The sequence below is a fragment of the Lissotriton vulgaris genome, chromosome 3_1 (genome assembly GCF_964263255.1).
Source record: "Lissotriton vulgaris chromosome 3_1, aLisVul1.2, whole genome shotgun sequence".
Lineage (NCBI taxonomy): Eukaryota > Metazoa > Chordata > Amphibia > Caudata > Salamandridae > Lissotriton > Lissotriton vulgaris.
This window is the reverse complement of record NC_141689.1, coordinates 163,405,557-163,423,757: the sequence shown is the minus strand read 5'-3', so window position 1 is coordinate 163,423,757 and position 18,201 is coordinate 163,405,557. Positions and strand designations below refer to the sequence as shown.

Genomic DNA, 18,201 nt, shown 5'->3' with positions numbered 1-18,201 from the left:
CCCATGTTCACAAGTCTTTCTCTAAATTAATAGGGTGGAAAATTCTCTGGAGTGACTGATTTTCTATGCAGTATGTTCCGATGAACCCTCGACGGCTATGAGTGCGGAATAGGTGCGACATTTACAGCACCTAATGAGTTTGCTACCTCAGGGTGGGATATGTACGGGGCCCATTACATTTCTTCTATTTTAAATTTTTCAAGTAGGAGTGAGGCATAACATGAGGAATCAATTTAATAATATTTTCCATATGGAACATGTAATTTCATCAATACATTTAGCCAGGTTTTCTCCTGTTGAAATCTATTAGGAAAATTGTGGTGGTGTAATCATGATCGAATACTTCTTACTAATTCCCAAATGGAAGGTCAGCTAATTGCGACTGCAGATGGACCGCAGTTGCATTCTAAAGTTGAAGTTAAATGTGCAAAAATATTGTGACTCAGGTAATGTTTGGCCCCATCTTCTTTCAGCGTCAATCTGAAGTACTTGAGGAAATAGTTGATTAAAAGGCATTTACACAGCTGGCTCAATGGGAAATATACCTACTCTTAATTTTGGTTTAAGAAGCAGTGTAATACTCCTTAGTCATTCTACATAACTGACCTCAAAATAAATATGATGATTATTGTCAAAAAAATACTCCACCCCAGTACCAAATATAAATTAAAGGTAAGATCCTCTAAATTGCTAATACCTTTTTGTTTTGCATGCAATGTATGAGCTAGCCGTAAAGAGAACATTGGAGTTATTCCTAAACCAAGAGTCCAGTGGCATAAATTGATATAGAAAAGAAATGAAACCAACATGTTGATCTCACAACCTCAATGTATCTGTAGGAACCAGAAATTTGGGGGTATTTGTCTTTTTCTTCATTAGCAGCAGCGTCTCGGCTTCTCTTGGTGCCCGCGACAGACTCCTCTTGCCCGGATGAGGAACGCACATGGTTGAAAAGTAACTGAGACCTAGCAGAATTATGCCCTAATGGAAATTGAGATGGGCTATACAGGAAACCTTCACAGGTTCTGAGATGTAGTAAGCATAACAGGCCACACATAACTAAGCTGAGTAGGACTTTTCTATTTGATCCTAAAGGTAATCCTGCGTACAGAGGAGATACGTCACTCCTGAGATCAACAATGCATCTTGAGGATGGAGACAGCTCCCTGCTGCTCTAAGCAACTGAAGGGTCAAAATAGCAGTGCAATATTTTCGATGGTACAAGAGTTGCATGTTTCAAAAACCCGATCACCAGTAATAAGCGCACAATTGATTCACACGCAGGGGTGGATGGGGCCTGGAGTTCATGTTGCAGCTCAACAGCAACTGAAAATAAAAAGGTATGAAGTGAGACCATCAAATATAGATACAGAAGAGTCTGTAGTGGACCTGTGAGAAGCAGGGATGGACCAGTACACGTGGTGGCTTGGGAGGGAAGGAGGTGGGAGGCAGTCAAACAAGCACAACATATGCAGGTGAGATGCAGGAGCAACAGGGCACAGTGCACTCGATGATGGAGCACCGCCTGGCCTCAGCCCGCTGGTTGCTGGAGCATTCACCTCCAGTTGAGGTGTGAGTGCACCACCAAGATGAGGTACCTGAATCAAGATGTCACTGCGTAGGTGCTACATGGATGGGAAAATAACTCATTAGTGCAGAATTTCCAGTGGCACCATGGCCCTCTGTGCACAAATCTCACACTGTCAGACACTACCTCACATTACTTGAATTACAACACCCATGCAACACCAGTGGAAGCAGGAGATGGCAGGTGGTGAAAACATAGACGGGGAACAGGCACTATCCAGAGATAAAGACAAAGGCGGAATGAAGAAGGAGACAGGCGTGACAATACATATAGAGCACTGGAAAATTGCTATTTTTATGGTCTGGCCTGAAAGCACAGCTGTCGCCAGACAATTATGTGAGAATCACCATAAGAAGGTCTTTAGCTCTGCCCACATGTCGGGAGTCAGGAGTACATGTTTTGATTGGACAGAAGTTGTATGCTTCCACAAAAAAAGTGCGTGCCCTCCACAGCTGTGATCATTTTGTTTATTTTTCCCGATGCCTGAGTGGTAACTTTCAGGAGCACACACATGGCATTCTAATGCTATTAAAGTGTCTTTGATAAATATATAATTTGTGGGGTTTTATCTGGTAGCAGCAAAGATAGGCAGATACAGTCATTAACGTACATGGAATTTTTGGTCTGGCTTGACAGCACATTCATAAACCTGACCTGCTGGCATTGCAGATGCCTGTTCTATATGATGCCTCTTCTCTTGCCCAATCTTCCCCCCATTCTGCTATTCTTACATATCCTTTTCTGTCCTTCTACCTTCTTGTATTATTTTTTCTCAATCCTCCCCTCTTTCTTCCATATCCTCCTTCTACTCCCTGCTTCTGTCTTTTCTGCTTCTCTCCTTCACTAGTGACCTTCTTCCCTCCTAGTTTCCCGTCTCTCTTTGTCTCTCTGATACCTCTCTACACTTCTCTCCCTCTTCTCCCATTCATTCTATGCCCTCTTGCCATTTTCTCACATTCCTTTTTAGGTCAAGCCTAGGCAGCGTGCATGCGCTGTCTGCAAGACCTGTTGTTATCGCCTCTATCGGCTTCGGGTATGCCCATAAACTGCCATTTGTTCATTGTTGTGCCATTTAGAAATACGTTTTTTTTTTTGGTGCATTGGGTCTGATTCTCCCGCTTTTGTGTGCTTGGGTCACGCTCAAGTGATTTCACTCATTGTTTGTTTGCGTTGGCCATCCCAATAGGTCTGCGGTTCCTCCTGGTCATCCTGATCTGCCTTTTTATTTTGTAGGCTATCAACATCATTTTAGGCTTTCAGGTTGTATCACAGAGCAATGCTTTGTTCGGCACCTGCAAAGTGGCGATTTCTGTCTGGTAGCTGTTGAGCTATGCCAATAGCTCTAACTAAAAAAAAAATGCAAGACCGATTGCATTTCTAATGCTTGTTTTCCTTTTCTCTTACTTGCCCTGGCTCAAATGTACGAAACGCCTTCCCCTCTACCTGATTTCTCTCACATGCCCTTTCTACTCCCTCTTTTCTTCTCAACTCTCCCTCCTTCCTGCCCTGATCACTATCTGCCATCTCCCCTAGTCTGCAGTCTCCCCATTGCTCTCGACTAAGTCCCTCTCCTGGTTCCTTCTCTACCCTTCCACTTTCTATTTTATTCCTTTGCTACCCTCGCTACCTCAACAACATTCTATCAGTGCCCCATCCCATCACGTGTTCCTCTCTCATTCCGGTCTACCCTCCCTCTTTTTCTGACATTATCCTTTCCGCTCACCTGTCTTCCTAATGCTCATTCCATCTGTACTCTTTAGTTTGCCCTTTCTATTTTTCCTTCCCCTATCATTCTTTTTCTGACATTCCTACTTCCTGAAAGGTTCTCTATATGTCCTCTCCTCTCCTTCCCTCCCCCTTTCCTCTCCCTTTCTCTGTCTGCCCTCTCCTCTTCTGTAGCCTCTAGTACTACCTCTCTGCTTCCAGGCTACCAATTCTCTATTTCCTCTGCCATTCCTACTCTGCCTCTTCTTCTGTCTTCCGCATTCCTTTTTAAGCTGCCATCCATCAGCCCCCCTCCTTCTATTCCTACCGCGTCTCTGTGTCCTCTTTTTCCCTTTTGTTTTCCATTCCTAATCCAGTCTTTAATTCTGTTACCCCATCTCCTCTCTCTGCACTCCTCTCCTGCCCTTTCGCCTCATTGTTTTCTATACATTCAATTGCCACCATGCTCTTGTCTTCTGCGTTCGCCTCCTCTGCTTCCCCCTCCACCCCTTTACCCTCCAATGTACTTGCCTCACCCTTTCACCCTTCAGTATGTCCCTTAACGCCCACCCCTGCCCCTAGCTGCAGCTAGTTCCTTTAGTCCCTGATTCCCAAAAGCCTCATTTCAACATCCTCCCACCCCCGGCATTGATTTCTGCACTTTCTCCTTTACCCCACTCTTATCCAGCCATTGCCCTGCTCCTGCCTTCATGTTGTACTTATCCATTCCCCCCCCCCCCATCTTCTCTCAATCAGCTCTTTATTGGATCGCAGCTACAAGGGAGCGCTTCAAGGCAAGTAGCGCTACTCAAGCAACCCTTGTTCCTATCACTGTCTAGGTAACTTGGTACCACAGGGCACCTTTGGTAGTGATGGTGAACTTAAAGCCTAAAGCTCTGAGGGAGGCAACAGGGTGCGATGAGATAGAGGGTGACAAGATGTAGAATGATACAGAGTGAAGAAATAGGAACCAAGAACATGTCTGTAAGTAAAAATCAGGGGAAAGTCACAGCCAGATCTCTCACTGATTGAATTGAAGGGATGCCTCTAAAAATAATGGGAGGCAAATCGAGGCCACAAGGAGGACACAAAATGGCGGCCGCTGTTGTTAGAGTTTACTGAGTTTGACTTGACACTGCAGCTGTTTGGATGACATGTTGTTATTAATTCTATAAAATATATATAGAGCTGATTTGGGTCCACCCTAAGGGATAGATCTCTCTTAACTCACGGTATTGGCTATTCTGCGTATATTTCTGCCTCTTATGGATCACTTGTATTACAAAGCATTACATATCAAAACTCCTCTAACTTATCACACATTCAATTGTTTATTTCATAGATAAATTGTATTCATAAACAATCATTTTTTATTTAGTTTTTTCACTGCAGCGTTTTAAAAAAAATGTTTTAGACAAGACTCGAAATGTATGCCAGACCTATTTGCTTTGCCAATATTTGTTTACCACATTTGTCTGACTTCTGTTGAGGAGTCACTGATCCATTCCAGGTTTTCTGACCAACCACTTACGCTGTAAATGACTGCCATTTAGAGCAATTGCGTATGCATTTCCCAAAGCAGTTATCCTGAATTTTTGGCATGGCTGGAGTCGAAGGCAGCAACGTAGCACCACACTGGTTTATTATTGCAGGCAGTCAGTCCGCACCTGTTTGATATTCACAGTGCACATACACAATTTCAGCCTTTATGACGAGAATTTATACCAATATGAAGACATAAAGCAGCAGGTGTGGGCCTCTGAAAGCTCCTCGGTGGAAAGAGCTGCATTTAAAGTGGCATCGTTTACAAGTTCTGAAAAGGGTTTCTACGAAAATCGATCTGCGTCTCAGAAAGTATTTTCACATCCACACCTGCTGTTTTGTCACTGTTCTATCGGAGAAACCCCCAGGACTGCAGAACTGCTTTGAATTCTGGGAATTATGACTGCACCTGTTTTATTTTCATCTACTGAACTCCTGGTGATTTAAATGATGTTGAACAAAATGGAACTAAAGTTGTGGCATGCCAGGCAGGCAGCTCTTACAGAAAGGTAAGGTGTCAGGAGCAAGGCTCCATCTACTGAGGGTTCCAAGTGACCGAGAAACTTATTTCTTTCTGTGTGTGAGGAGCACTCCAGCTAGTGAAATACCCCGACTACTTACCGGTAACTTTTATTACTACGAGTGTAGTCTTCCTCGCCACATGACTAACGTAGTGAGCTTCAGTTCCCCTCCAAACAAACTAGCGCTCTAGTCCTCCCATCCCTCCCTAATATGGCTGTCTTCCTTCACCCCTGACCTAGTATAAGAGGCGCATGACCCACCCCACTTCCTGTTCAATTACCAAGACTCAGCACTCAAACAACATGAAGCCGTCATGTGGTCAGTGAGATTACACTTGGGGCATTACCTCCTTGTAAGTCTTCCTCGCCACATGACTAACGTAGTGCGCATATACCAAAGTCATTGCGGCTTCATGGCCACCAAAACAACAACAGAAGCAAAAATGCGAGGCAAAAATAAAATCTAATCCTAACATCAAACAGAGGAAAAACAAACAGATGCCCAGCAGGTGGGTGGCAGTCAATCGCAGGCAGAGTCAGCCTGCAGAACAGTCTCAGCAAAACCCCCAGCAGATGAACCACCCAAAACCACCCAATAGTGGTCTATGAGTGTGTGAGGAAAGGCACACGTCGCAGCCTTACAAATGTCCTTAATTGAGACATCCTTGAAAGAAGCCCAGGAGAAATACAATTGGTGGACCTTCCCTGTATCCTGGCAGACACCTCTAACTTCTGTTGCCCGAAAGCCAGAAGGAACAGTAGTTTAATCCACCTACTCAAAGTGGAAAGAAAAGTCTTATGTCCAGACCTTCCCAGGCCAAAAGTGAAAAACAAACTATCACATTCACAAAATGCCAAGGTCCTCTCAAGATACAACAGTGTCGCTCTTCTGTCATCCAACAGCAGGTGACCAGCATCCTCCCCAGAACCAGGCACATGAGATAATGTGGGCAGAACAACCTTCCTGGAACTACTGGTAAGGGAGGGGATGTTGGGCAAAAACTTAGGATCAGGGTGCAGAACAATTTGATTCAGCAACAATTGCAAGATGGAGGTGACATCAAAAAGGATGCTAACTCCCCAATCCTACCAGCGGACACAATGGCCACCAAAAAAATGACCTTTATGGTCAAGAAATTCACGTCCACTGACCCCAATGGTTCCTAAGAAGCAGCCTTCAGCGCCTGCAACATCAACGGAATATCCCAGGACAGGGCAGGACAAGTTCCCATGGACGCTAAAGAAAAAAAAACACGTGTCAACCTGGCCAGCAAAGGATCCAGTTCATCCAAATGTGAACTATGGAAAACCCGCAAAGCTGTCCACTGTGCCCGAAGCGTAGACGGAGCTAGGCCCAACGAAAAATCATCCAATAGAAAATCCTGTACCCTAACAAGATCCACTGAACTAGAGTTCAGCCCCTTAGTCACACGCCACCTAGAAAATGACCTCCAAAGCCGGGAATAAGACCGAAGAGTCGCCTGATGTCTGGAAATCTGAAGCATATCTACCACCTCCACTGAGCAGCCATGGAACAACAGACTCACCCTTTCATTAGCCAGGCCTGTAGATGGAGCCACCTCAGAACCCCGCAGGTAGAGGGTAACCCCGCAGAGGATACAGATGGTCAGGATCGCTCAACAATCCTGAACCGCCAGGTACCTCAAATGAGGATACCAGAGGCAGCGGACCCAGTCCGGAACAATCAACAGAACAAAAGCCTTCTCCATGCAAATTTTGCACTTCACCCTGGCAATCAAGGGGATCAGAGGGAAAGCATAAAGCAGGCCGGCTGGCCACCAGAACGACATTGCATACACTCGCCACATCTCCGGACAGGGATTAATCGTGCAGGAGTGGGGCAGTAGAGCATTGTCCTTGGCCGCAAATAAGTTCACCGTCGGACACCCAAATCTTGTCTGCACAAAGAGATCAAATTGATGGGGGGAGGAACCCTGATCAGGTGGTCTGTGACACAATTCTCCCTTCCCAGTAGATGCACCACCCTCAGAGACAACACAGTACTCTCCGGCTAGGTCAGAATCTCCAGAGCCAGGAGCCACAAGGACCAAACACTGCAACACCCCTGGTGAATTTGATAATCCATCACAACCTGGTTGTCGTCCGGACAAGAACATGATGCCCAGAGAGGGCTGATGCAAATTCCAGACAAGCCATTTGAACCGCCTTCAGTTTCTGGAGGTTGGAAGTACAACAAACCTTTAGGCGATCCCATAGACCCTGCCCAGACTAGGAATCCAAAGTCACCACCCAGCCTAGCTTGCTGGCATCGATTGTCACCACCCGGGAGGAGGACGCCTATCTGAATTTGAGGTGACACCACCATCTGAAGATCGTAAATGGCAGGACAATGGGACCAAAGGGACAGGAGATCGTTCACCAAAGGGTGACACATTGATCGCCGCAGACATTACACCCTATAACCTGAACCACAGATGTACTGGGACTGAATCCAGGGTGAGCAGACAACCAAGGTCCCTCCACAAGGTTCCTCTCCTCTCCGCCGGCAAAAATATCAGTCCCTTGGCCATGTCTAGGTGACCCCAATGAATACTAAGTCCTGGGTGGGAACCAGATGTGACTTCTTGTAGATGATCAGGATGGCGTGGACCTCTAGAATCTTGCAGACCCTCTGGACGTGAGGAGTCCCCTTGGAAAAAGAAAATGCAGAAATCAGCTAGTCATCAAGGTACGGAAACACCTGAATCCCCTCCCTATTGATGAGCCCAACCAATAGAGCCAAGACTTTTGTAAAGACCCTCGGGCTGAAGACAAACCAAAGGGTAGTAACTGGAACTGAAAATGCTGGGGTCCCACACAGAACCTGAGGAACTGCTGAGATACTAGATGAATTGGCATGTGCAAATAGGCATTCAGCAAATCCAAGGAAGCTACCACATTTGCCTGAACCAGCAAACGAAGGATCTCCTGCAAAGTCAACATCTTAAACTTAACATGGGGGACAAGCAAGTTCACCCTCTTTAAATCCAGCAAAAGACAGAAGCCAACAATACCTTCCTTACAGGGAAAAGGATCGAGTAGACACCTTGACCCTTTTACCCATGTGTTTGCCCAACATTTTTATGTGTGTCTGTTTGCGTAAGATGGTTGATTAATTGGTTTTGTCAACTTTTATTCATATTTAGCTGTGACAATTGTCACCTTGTGCTGTTTGTGTAAAGTTTACTTGAAACTTTTCCCAATGTTTCCATTTTGCTGTGCTGTTAAATGGATTGTTGTTGCTTTACTGGTGGTGTACGAGGCCCAGAGATAGGCGCAATCACAATTTGAGGTGTATAGTTATGCATTCTTTTAGAGGATGAAGAAACTGACCTCCTCATCCAAGAAACAACATTTTTCATGGCTACCAACATAAACTCTACTCAGTTAAATATAGTATGGGAGGCCTATAAAGCCTATTTGAGAGGTTACATAACTAACAGGGCCTCCTATTGAGGGAAAATATATAGGGCAAAGATAGCCAATATCGAAAGGGATATTGCATTATTGGATCAACGTATTGGTTTCGGAAATGGGACTAACATGGAACAAGAACAGCGTAAAGACTTAAAAGAGAAGCTGGATAATATTCTTCAGGAGAGGGTTGCACGGAGATGGGAAGTAAGTAAGCTCTCCAACTTTGAATACGGTGAGTCCGCGGGTAAGGTCCTCGCTTGGAAAATTAAATCTGAGCAGGCAAAAAAACATATAAAGCATATCATTGTAGAGGACGAGACACTTGAAAGATCGTCCATCAAAGATATTGGAGAAGCATTTTTGGAGTTTTTCCAGCAAATATATAAGGAAGAGACCTTGGAGGACCCGATATCAAAATCCAGATTGTTGGAGAAGATTACTCTGCCCATTCTTAGCTCTGAACAAAGAGATCGTCTTGACAGGCCTATTTCAGAGGAAGAAGTGAGGACAAGTATTAAAAAGGTGAAGAGGGGTAAGGCAACTGGCCCTGATGGTCTCCCTGGCGAACTATTACGCGTTCTAGCACCCGAAATAGTTTCGGTGCTGACAAGACTTTTTAACAACATCTTAATAAACGGTGTGACCCCTCCTAAATCATGGGGCGAGGCGATTATTGTCCTGATTCGGAAACCCGGGAAAGACCCAGCCAAGTGTGGCTCCTATAGGCCAATCTCGCTTCTAAACAGCGATTATAAGCTCTTTGCAGCTGTGTTGGCAAACCGGTTAGGACGCGAGGTTGGCTCAATAATTCATACTGACCAAAAAGGCTTCATAAAGGGTAGACAACTCTCAGACCTTACGTATGACCTAATTGGGGCAGTGGATATAGCCTCTACGTTCTTTCTTCCTTTGGCCATTATGACCCTCGACGCTACCAAAGCGTTCGATCGAGTAAATTGGGTATACCTAGCTGAAACCATGAAGAAATTCGCATTCGGTCCAAATTTTCAATTGGACTCTTATATGCAAATCCTAGTGCAAGCATTATGGTCAATGGTGTATGTACCCAGCCCTTTCTGATTACTAGGGGAACAAGACAGGGGTGTCCCCTGTCCCTTTTACTTTTTAACATATACATTGAGCCACTTGCACAATTTTTTAGGGACGATTCAAGAATTTCTTCATTTAATTTCGGCGGATGGGAAAGGAAAGTAGGGCTATACGCTGATGATATTGTAATCTACACCAGCGATCCAGCAAATGCTTTTCCCATAGTGGTTGAAAAGGCCAAGGAATTCGGAAGTATTTCAGGCTATGACATCAATGCTGATAAGACTGAGCTAATGACATGGAATATTGCCAATCCGGGTGTTGGGGTGACGCCCTCAATCCGTTCAATGCTTTACCTCGGAGTTAAAATAACACAAGATATTGAAGCCTTAGCAAAAGCAAACCTAGACCTGGTCGCTAGAGAGTGTAGGGCACTTTTGAGATCCTGGGTGGGTCTTAGATTATCAATTTTTGGGAAAGTTAACATCGTAAAGATGTCTATCCTTCCGAAACTGACTTTTTTTTTTAACACAATTCCCCTTGCTTTTGACTCTAAGCAACTTCTTAAGTGCCAACAAGAAAACAATTCCTTCATTTGGGGCTATAAAGCCACGAGGTTGGCTTGGAAAAAACTGAGGAGGAGGAGGGAAAAAGGTGGATTGGCCCTCCCAGACTTGCAGTACTACTCTTGGGCATTCCAGCTTTCCCACTCATGAATGCTCTTGAAGTCACCAGATCTCACTTCAAATGGGAAGCTATTTAAAGCAATGCTGGTAGGGGCAAACCTCCCATTAGATGGGTTTTTATTCAAGTTTGGAGATCGAAAGTTTTTCAAGAAGGTGAGGCTGAAGACTCTACTAACACAACTGAAGTCATGGGTACAAATTAAACGTAAAGTGGGGTTGGCGTACTATTCTAATCACGCTCAAATTTGGGACTCTCCTGGTCTTCCATTGTGCCTGCAAGATTCTCTGGCAACCCCTCTAATTACAGCTGGGCTTTCTAGATGGGGTGAATTGTTATATGGAGGCATCTTGATACGGTGGGAAGTCCTCAGGGAGAAAGTAGGGCCGACACTGTCAAGATTTAAATACACACAAATTAGTAGCTGGGCCAGAGAATTAATCAGGAAAGACCCTAATACCGGGAGAATTAGTCCTCTAGAACAACAGCTAGTCGAAAAACAGATAGGAGGCAAGGAGGTGGCTCTTTGGTATTGGTCCATACTGGAAGAGATAGATGGGGACTTTCATCTCCCAATGGAGCTATGGGGTAGAGAAATTGCGGCATTAGATGAGGACTGGTGGACAGAATCCTTTTCCCTTCTGTATAAATTGGTTAAACCCGCTTGGCTTAGACGAATCCACCTGTTTACTTTACACCGGGCATATCTCACCCCTTTACATTTATCCAAATATCAAGAGGGGAAATGCTGTAATAAATGCCAATTGTTAGCATCCTCCGATATACACATGTTCTGGGACTGCCCCCACATATCTACTTACTGGATGGAGATCAAAGTAACTTTAGATTCAATTATTAAGACCAACATTTCCTTAACTTTACCATTTGTCATCCTTGGTTTTGACCAGAACATCACTGGGGCAGGACGGTCCTTTATATTCTATGCCATCCTGTTGGCAAGACGGCAGATATGCATGCATTGGGCGGACACCACCCCTCCCACTCACTCGGCATGGCTAACCTCACTTTATGAAACCTTCAAGGTAGACTTGAAAAGATCATGTACAGTCCAGAACCTCACATTTTGAAAATTTTTGACAGAGTGGAAGTGAAGTTCTTTTTTTGCCTTCTTGGGTTTCCCCGCCCCCCAAATATCCGATGATTAAGCCCACCTACTCAATGGTTCAGTATTGTGGTCTGCCCAGATTTCAACACTTACATACTGGATTTACTGGCACAAAGCTGCCTTGAGATATTGTTTCAAGATGCATGGTTGTTCCCACCAACTCATAAAAATTTCTGCCTAGGTGTGTAGCGGCTCAATTTCCAGGGCATTGCTCCCAATGGCAGTGAGCTGGTCGGGTGCATTCTTTTCTGTGAAATTCTGCAAGTTTTTGTTGATGGAGGTGGAGGAAGGGACTCCCACCAGGGTAAGGCAGCAGTGGTCTTTGTGTATTTTTTGGTGTGGTGATGGCCATTTTGTGGACTCCGTGTGTGATAGGCATCCATTTAGTGTTTGTTTTCATTGCCACCTTCCTGGCCAACTATGCAATGACAGTCCTTTGTACAACCTGCATGTGTATGTGTGTGTGTGTGTGTGTCATAGGTGGTCATTTTGCCTTTGTCATCCATACCTCCTTCCTTATCGGCCATGCGGCGACAACCATTTTGCCTTTGTCTTCAATGCCTCCTTCTTTGCTGATTCTTGAAGTATCTTGTTTAACCACCATTTTGTTAAACCAGTTGATGTTTCTGATTATGCATAATTGTATTCCATTGATTGATAATGTGATCAGGTATAGCAAAATCTACTTGGCACATATATATTATTATTTGCATGAACACAGCGGGAAGGAAAACAAGAAAACTCATTCCCGCCATTACCGGCGCGAACCACGGCCATGCCCCTTTTCTGAGGCCATGCCCACCGCCTTGCCGCTACTTAAGCGCCGCTGAATACGACCGACATTTAAGATACTGTGTCTCCTGAGGTAGAAGCCGGGAGCTTTATAGCCGCATTTTAAAATTTGACTGTCACGAATATCACTGTGTGTAATTTTAAAACAATAGACCTCTCTTACCCGCATCTCACGCTCCTCGCATCACCCGCGCAGCGGATCATAGCTTTGCCGCGGGAAGGAAAACAAGAAAACTCATTCCCACCATTACCGGCGCGAACCACGGCCACGCCCCTTTTCTGAGGCCACGCCCTCTCTAGGCGATACCCTACCCCCATAAATATGTGCCTTTTCCGAACACGCAGCGGGCGAGCGCAGCGGGCGCGCCGTTTGCGCGCCGAAGGCGCGCCTAAGGCAAGCCCGTCTGTGCCCGTCCGTGCCGCGGCCTGGACTAGGGCTAGCCACGCTGTCCAACCCTCGTCCACCATAGCGAAGACTCCGACTCTTACCAGGGAAGAGATTCTCTCTTTAAACTCCCAGTCTGAATACTGCCACAAATCCATAAACGTTAAAAACTGGCTAGGACCAATTTGCTGTTGCAAGTGTAGAACTTATCTTACCCCAGAGCCGTGGCCACCCAACACGGGACAAGAAATCCTCCTTCGAGGAGGACTGATCAATGCGAGATCTATGTGCAAAAATGGGGCGCATATTCATGATTTAACTACGGAGACTGATCTCGACATGCTCTTTGTGACAGAAACATGGCTTAAAGCCTGGTGTAACCCGGTAATAGCCCTAACAGTTCCTCAAGGCTATCTTATTCAAAGAGTGGACAGACAGGAAGAGAGAGGGGGTGGTCTTGCCATCATTTACCTCAATTCTATTAAATGCACCATGTTTGAACTCTCGGACATTAAGGGGGCAGAAAGCATGGGTTTCTGCATTCAGATAAACGAGGAGACTACCTTTACAGGAGCTCTAATTTATCGTCCACCGAGATCACAGAATATCTTCCTGGAAAGTCTTGGGGAAGCACTCAGCAACCTCACTCTCAAATTTGCTAATTTTACTTTACTAGGTGACCTAAATCTCCATCTTGACGAGGCTGAGGACCCTAACGCAGTATGGCTGAGAGACCTAACTAGTGTCCTGGGACTCACAATACTGACTAAAGAACCCACTCACAAAGCGGGGCACATCTTAGACTGCATCTGCACCAATACTAAATCCATGAAAGTTGACTCCCCCCGTATCCAGACCTGGACTGACCATCTGCTGGTCCCCTTTAAACTGACTGTAGAAAGGAAAGGGATCAAAAAGGACCATATGACATGAAGTATGCTGCTCTAGATTTCCGAATCAATATTCTATATCGTATTTTTAAGAAGAAGTTGTATAATTTCCTCCAATTGTATACTTTGGCCTTACAGTGCTTTCTAGCAGAGATCAAGGTTTCATTCAACCAGGGAGCAGTGTGCTCTTTCTTACCGCGATCCAGTTTACCAGGGATAAAGACATCTAAGGTTGAGGTAAACCAAGATTGCAAGATGTTATTCGCTGCCTCTACATTAGAGGTCAGCTCTGATGTAGAATGAAGTTCCTAAGTTTTTGGAGGTCGATCAAATGCCATGAGCGTCTGATGATAGGAACGGAAGTGGTTATCTGCATTTGGCGGGGAAGGTAGATGGATGTGGGTATCACAACATGATCAGTCCAAGGCACAGGGAGAGGAGCTGCGACCCTAATTGAACATACATTCAAAAAAATGTAATCTAGAAGGTGGCCAGCTGAGTGTGTGGCACCAATAACTGCCTGTGGAACCTGAAGCAAGGTCATCAATAAAATTAACAATATTGGGCCAGATGTAGGTAATCCTAATTTACAGATTCTAAAATACCGAATTTTATCGATACGGTGTTTTAGAATCTGTAAATGCTATGTAGGAAAAAATTCAGTAAGTACCGATTCGGTATTTACCGAATCGGTATTTACCGATTCGGTAATTCCCATCCATTCCTATGGGCTTGGAGGCCCATAGGAATGAATGGGATTTAACGAATCAGTAAATACTGATTCGTTAATGGGGGAACACATTCAAGGATGGCAGGGTGTCATATTGACACCCTGTTACACCCCTGAATTGTGCATGTGTGCCCATGTGGCACACATACATGCCCTAACGGCATGTATGTGTGCCACAAGGCACTTTTGGAAATGCACAAAAATGCTTTTCCAAAAGTTTTCGATATTTACCACCAACTTCTAGTCGGTGGTAAATACGGAATCCTTAACTATGCAATACACTCATTTGAGTGCTCTCTACATTGCAGATTCGGTAATTTACCGATTCGGTATTTTAAGGAATCAGTATTTTACCGATTCCTTAAAATACCGATTCGGTAAATTACTGAATCTGTAAATTTGCCACCTACATCTCAAAAGCCTAATACCGGTCGGTAACGGCTGAAATTCGGTAATTTTGGCCGTTACCAACCGGTATTAGGCTACCTACATCTGGCCCATTGTTACTGGAATTAAGGTTAAGATGAAGTTTGGGATCACCCAAGATATTGATATTGGCTAATTTAATGATTAGTGATGCAGGAAGATCAATCAGTGCCTTCTTAAAATTTTTATAAGGACCCAGGGAGCAACAAATTAAAATTCCTGATAAAGTAAAATTGCTATTAAAATCAATTTTAAAAAGGCTGCATTCACAGTCTGGAATATTACGGAGGGTCTAGTTACAGGTATATTTGTCTCTGTAAATCACAGCAATGCCGCCTCCTCTACCACTGGTTCTATTAAAAATCTTCAAGTAATAGCCGGAGGGGGCGTGGGGTGAGGCACTAGAGCAGGTTCATCTACCAAGGTTTGAGTCAAGCAGGTTTCTGTAAGAAACAGAATATCTGGAGAATTGTCTTGAGTAAAATCAAAGACCTCAGCATGGTTTTTGACCATTTAATGATATTTCAGACTAAAAACGTATATTCTGTAGACTGGGGGAGGAGGGGACAGACTAGTCGTGGGCACAGGAAGACTGATCTCAAGGCTGTAGGTCGTACAACTGAAAGAAGGTCCTATTGGGCGCCCACCTATGCCTGCAACCATGCTGTGAAGAGGTCCGAAAAGCAAGGAGTTCATGAGGGGGTACACTAACCTCTGAGGGTTAAGGGGTACAGTGTACATTGCACCTGGTACCATCAAGGTGTGGATGGGCGCAGATGGGTTCGCCCCAGGTACGCCATCGGCACACCAGCAGCGCGTCAGCTGCACGCATCCACTGCACGTAAATTGTGCCAGAACGAATATGAGTCGCCCAGCAGCCTGATAGCCGAAACCAGCAGAAAGCAGCTGACTGTGTCAAGTAGGACTGGATGTAAAGTACTTGTCACTGACTTAGCATGAGAGGGGCAGACACTTCCCCTGTCATTGCTCTGAATCTGTTGTAGGTCTGGCAGAGACAGCTGCCTGTCAGATGTTATGAACTCAATACAGAAAGAGAGCGTGGGCAGCTCCTCTCAGCTGCTTCTGGCTTCAAAAGTCATTTACAGTTTGGATCAGACAACATGAAAGCCATTATAAGTGAATACACTGTAAGTCATGATGTATCAAAAATGTCTTCTTCACTGTCGCAATGTAAAGAAATCTGCGTTGACAGCTCTACAAGTCTGGCACAACAGAGTTGCATAGAGATGGTGTATGATGTATACGTGATGCTGGGCGTGTGGCTGGCGACACCACCACAGTAGAGCTTATGTAGTTTGATGCATTCATGTTCAGCAAGATGCCCATAGTAAGCCGCCATATTGTGGTTGGCAAGATGCATATGGCTGTCAGTTAGTCCTTCAATATTGACAAGCACATGGGCTTCACTGGAAGGGAGCAGAGCATTGCTTAGCATTCATAACCCAGAAGTACTTCAAATAGGGCTCTAGGCTGAGTCCTTCCACACTGGTTTCTGGGCAGCTGTTAGCATGTTGATATTTTGACTCCTATGAAAGTGACATTTACATTCTTTACAGTCCAGAAATATTAAGGTCCTCATGGCGGTTGAGGACAGCAGAAAGGCCCTTTGACATTGAGTCCTAAAGTAAGCCATAATGAGGCAAGCCTTTCCACATCATTTCTCCAGGAGTATTTGGGAAGCTAGAAAGGTTTTCCTGATGGTTGAGCAGCTGGATGCTATACTATTATGAAACCGGTGTCCTCCCATTCTAATTGAGGCCACTTTTTGGCATCTGAGATGTTAGCTCCAACCTTTACAATACCAACTTGGATTCTTCTACTACTTTGTCCCTTTTTACTTTTGATCAGTTTGTTCAGGGCAGACAGCTGCAGAATCACTTCTCAAAGTATTCATAACATGCTCACTATGTGTGATTACATTGACACGCACTTGCCTGTAGAGCTGGCATGTTTGCAAATGAGTTGCCATTTCGTCTAACTAGATAAAAATCACCAGCTGAAGTGCCTTCATTTCATATAGATGCTTGTTCGCTCTTCTTCCAAAAAATAATGTGTCAGGTGCACATTTCGTTTTGAATACTTTAATTTTGTCCTCAATCAAAACATTTTTTATCTTAATAGGCCTCAGCAAAATTCTACCCATTTCAGATATGGAATAATTAAACTTTTCTATAGTGACTTGTTCCCAACCCCTCAGTAGTCAGCACAAATTCGACTTGTTCCTGTATTCTTGATTACATTATATGTGAAATTGTATTCACCTGATGAAAGATATGGGTCAGCCAAAACATTACTTCAACACCAATAACATTCCTGATTGGCAATAAATAAAGAGAGGCTAATTCCTGAAGCAGATATAGATTATATATCTTGGGTTATCAGAAAATGTTTAACTAGTAGTTGACAGCATCAAAAAGAACAGCTGATGGACGGAATACTGCAAAATACAAGCATTCACCCCAGTCACAGATCTTGGGTTTACCATTGTTTTTTATGCTCGCCACGCCACCCCATTTTTCAACAATTCCATATATTACCAAGCAACATTGTGAAGCTATGTTATATTTCATTAAAGCTAAGATCTTGAAAATCCCTAATCATTCTCCAGCTACTCAGTGCTATCTCCGTTTCAGCTATTGGTGCCCCAGTCTGCCAATCATCTTGTCACTGCTTCTTTTCCCTATCAGAGGAGGAAGTGACATAACTGGCCAAGGAAACGAAAGCCTCCAATCTCTCCTTCGCAAAAGCATTCATGAAAAACGTTATCCCACCTATCAGATCTGACCTCAAACGCCTACAATAATAGAGTGGCCAAATATCCATCTGTCCCTGAAAAGAGCACATTTACAATCATTGCGTTTTGTGATCTGTATTTTCCCTTAAGACTTGGAACAACTTTCCAAAGTTCTGAATGTCTAGTTGAGGCTAAGGGAAGAATAAATAACTGCAGTAAAAACTGAGTTTGCTGCCTTCAGAGACATGGAGCTGAGGATAGTAAAATTAAAATTGCTTTGCAAGTGTTCTCTATGGAGGTATTACTGCCAGGCATTATTAAAATGAGAGATGATTCAGTAGGGATCTTTATGATGTTAATCACCTCCTGCAGATTACACACAACGTGGAATGTATCACGAGGAGGTACAGAATGAGCTTATTTTATGAACCTTTACCTGAAGCACAAGTCAGCACTGCAGAATTATCACCTTTTATTGTAAAAAGTATTAAATATGGGACAAAGGTGCCTATTAGTGAATGGAAAATATGATTGGTAATCAATGAACCTGCCCTGATTTCCTACTGCCAG

At 44.3% G+C, this 18,201-nt stretch overlaps 1 protein-coding gene across 2 annotated transcripts in view; it reads left to right on the top strand.

Annotated features, from left to right (window-relative positions):
* The window catches only part of PHF24 (PHD finger protein 24), a 528,118-nt gene that overhangs the window by 428,707 nt on the left and 81,210 nt on the right, over nt 1-18,201 (top strand). The window lies entirely within an intron of this gene.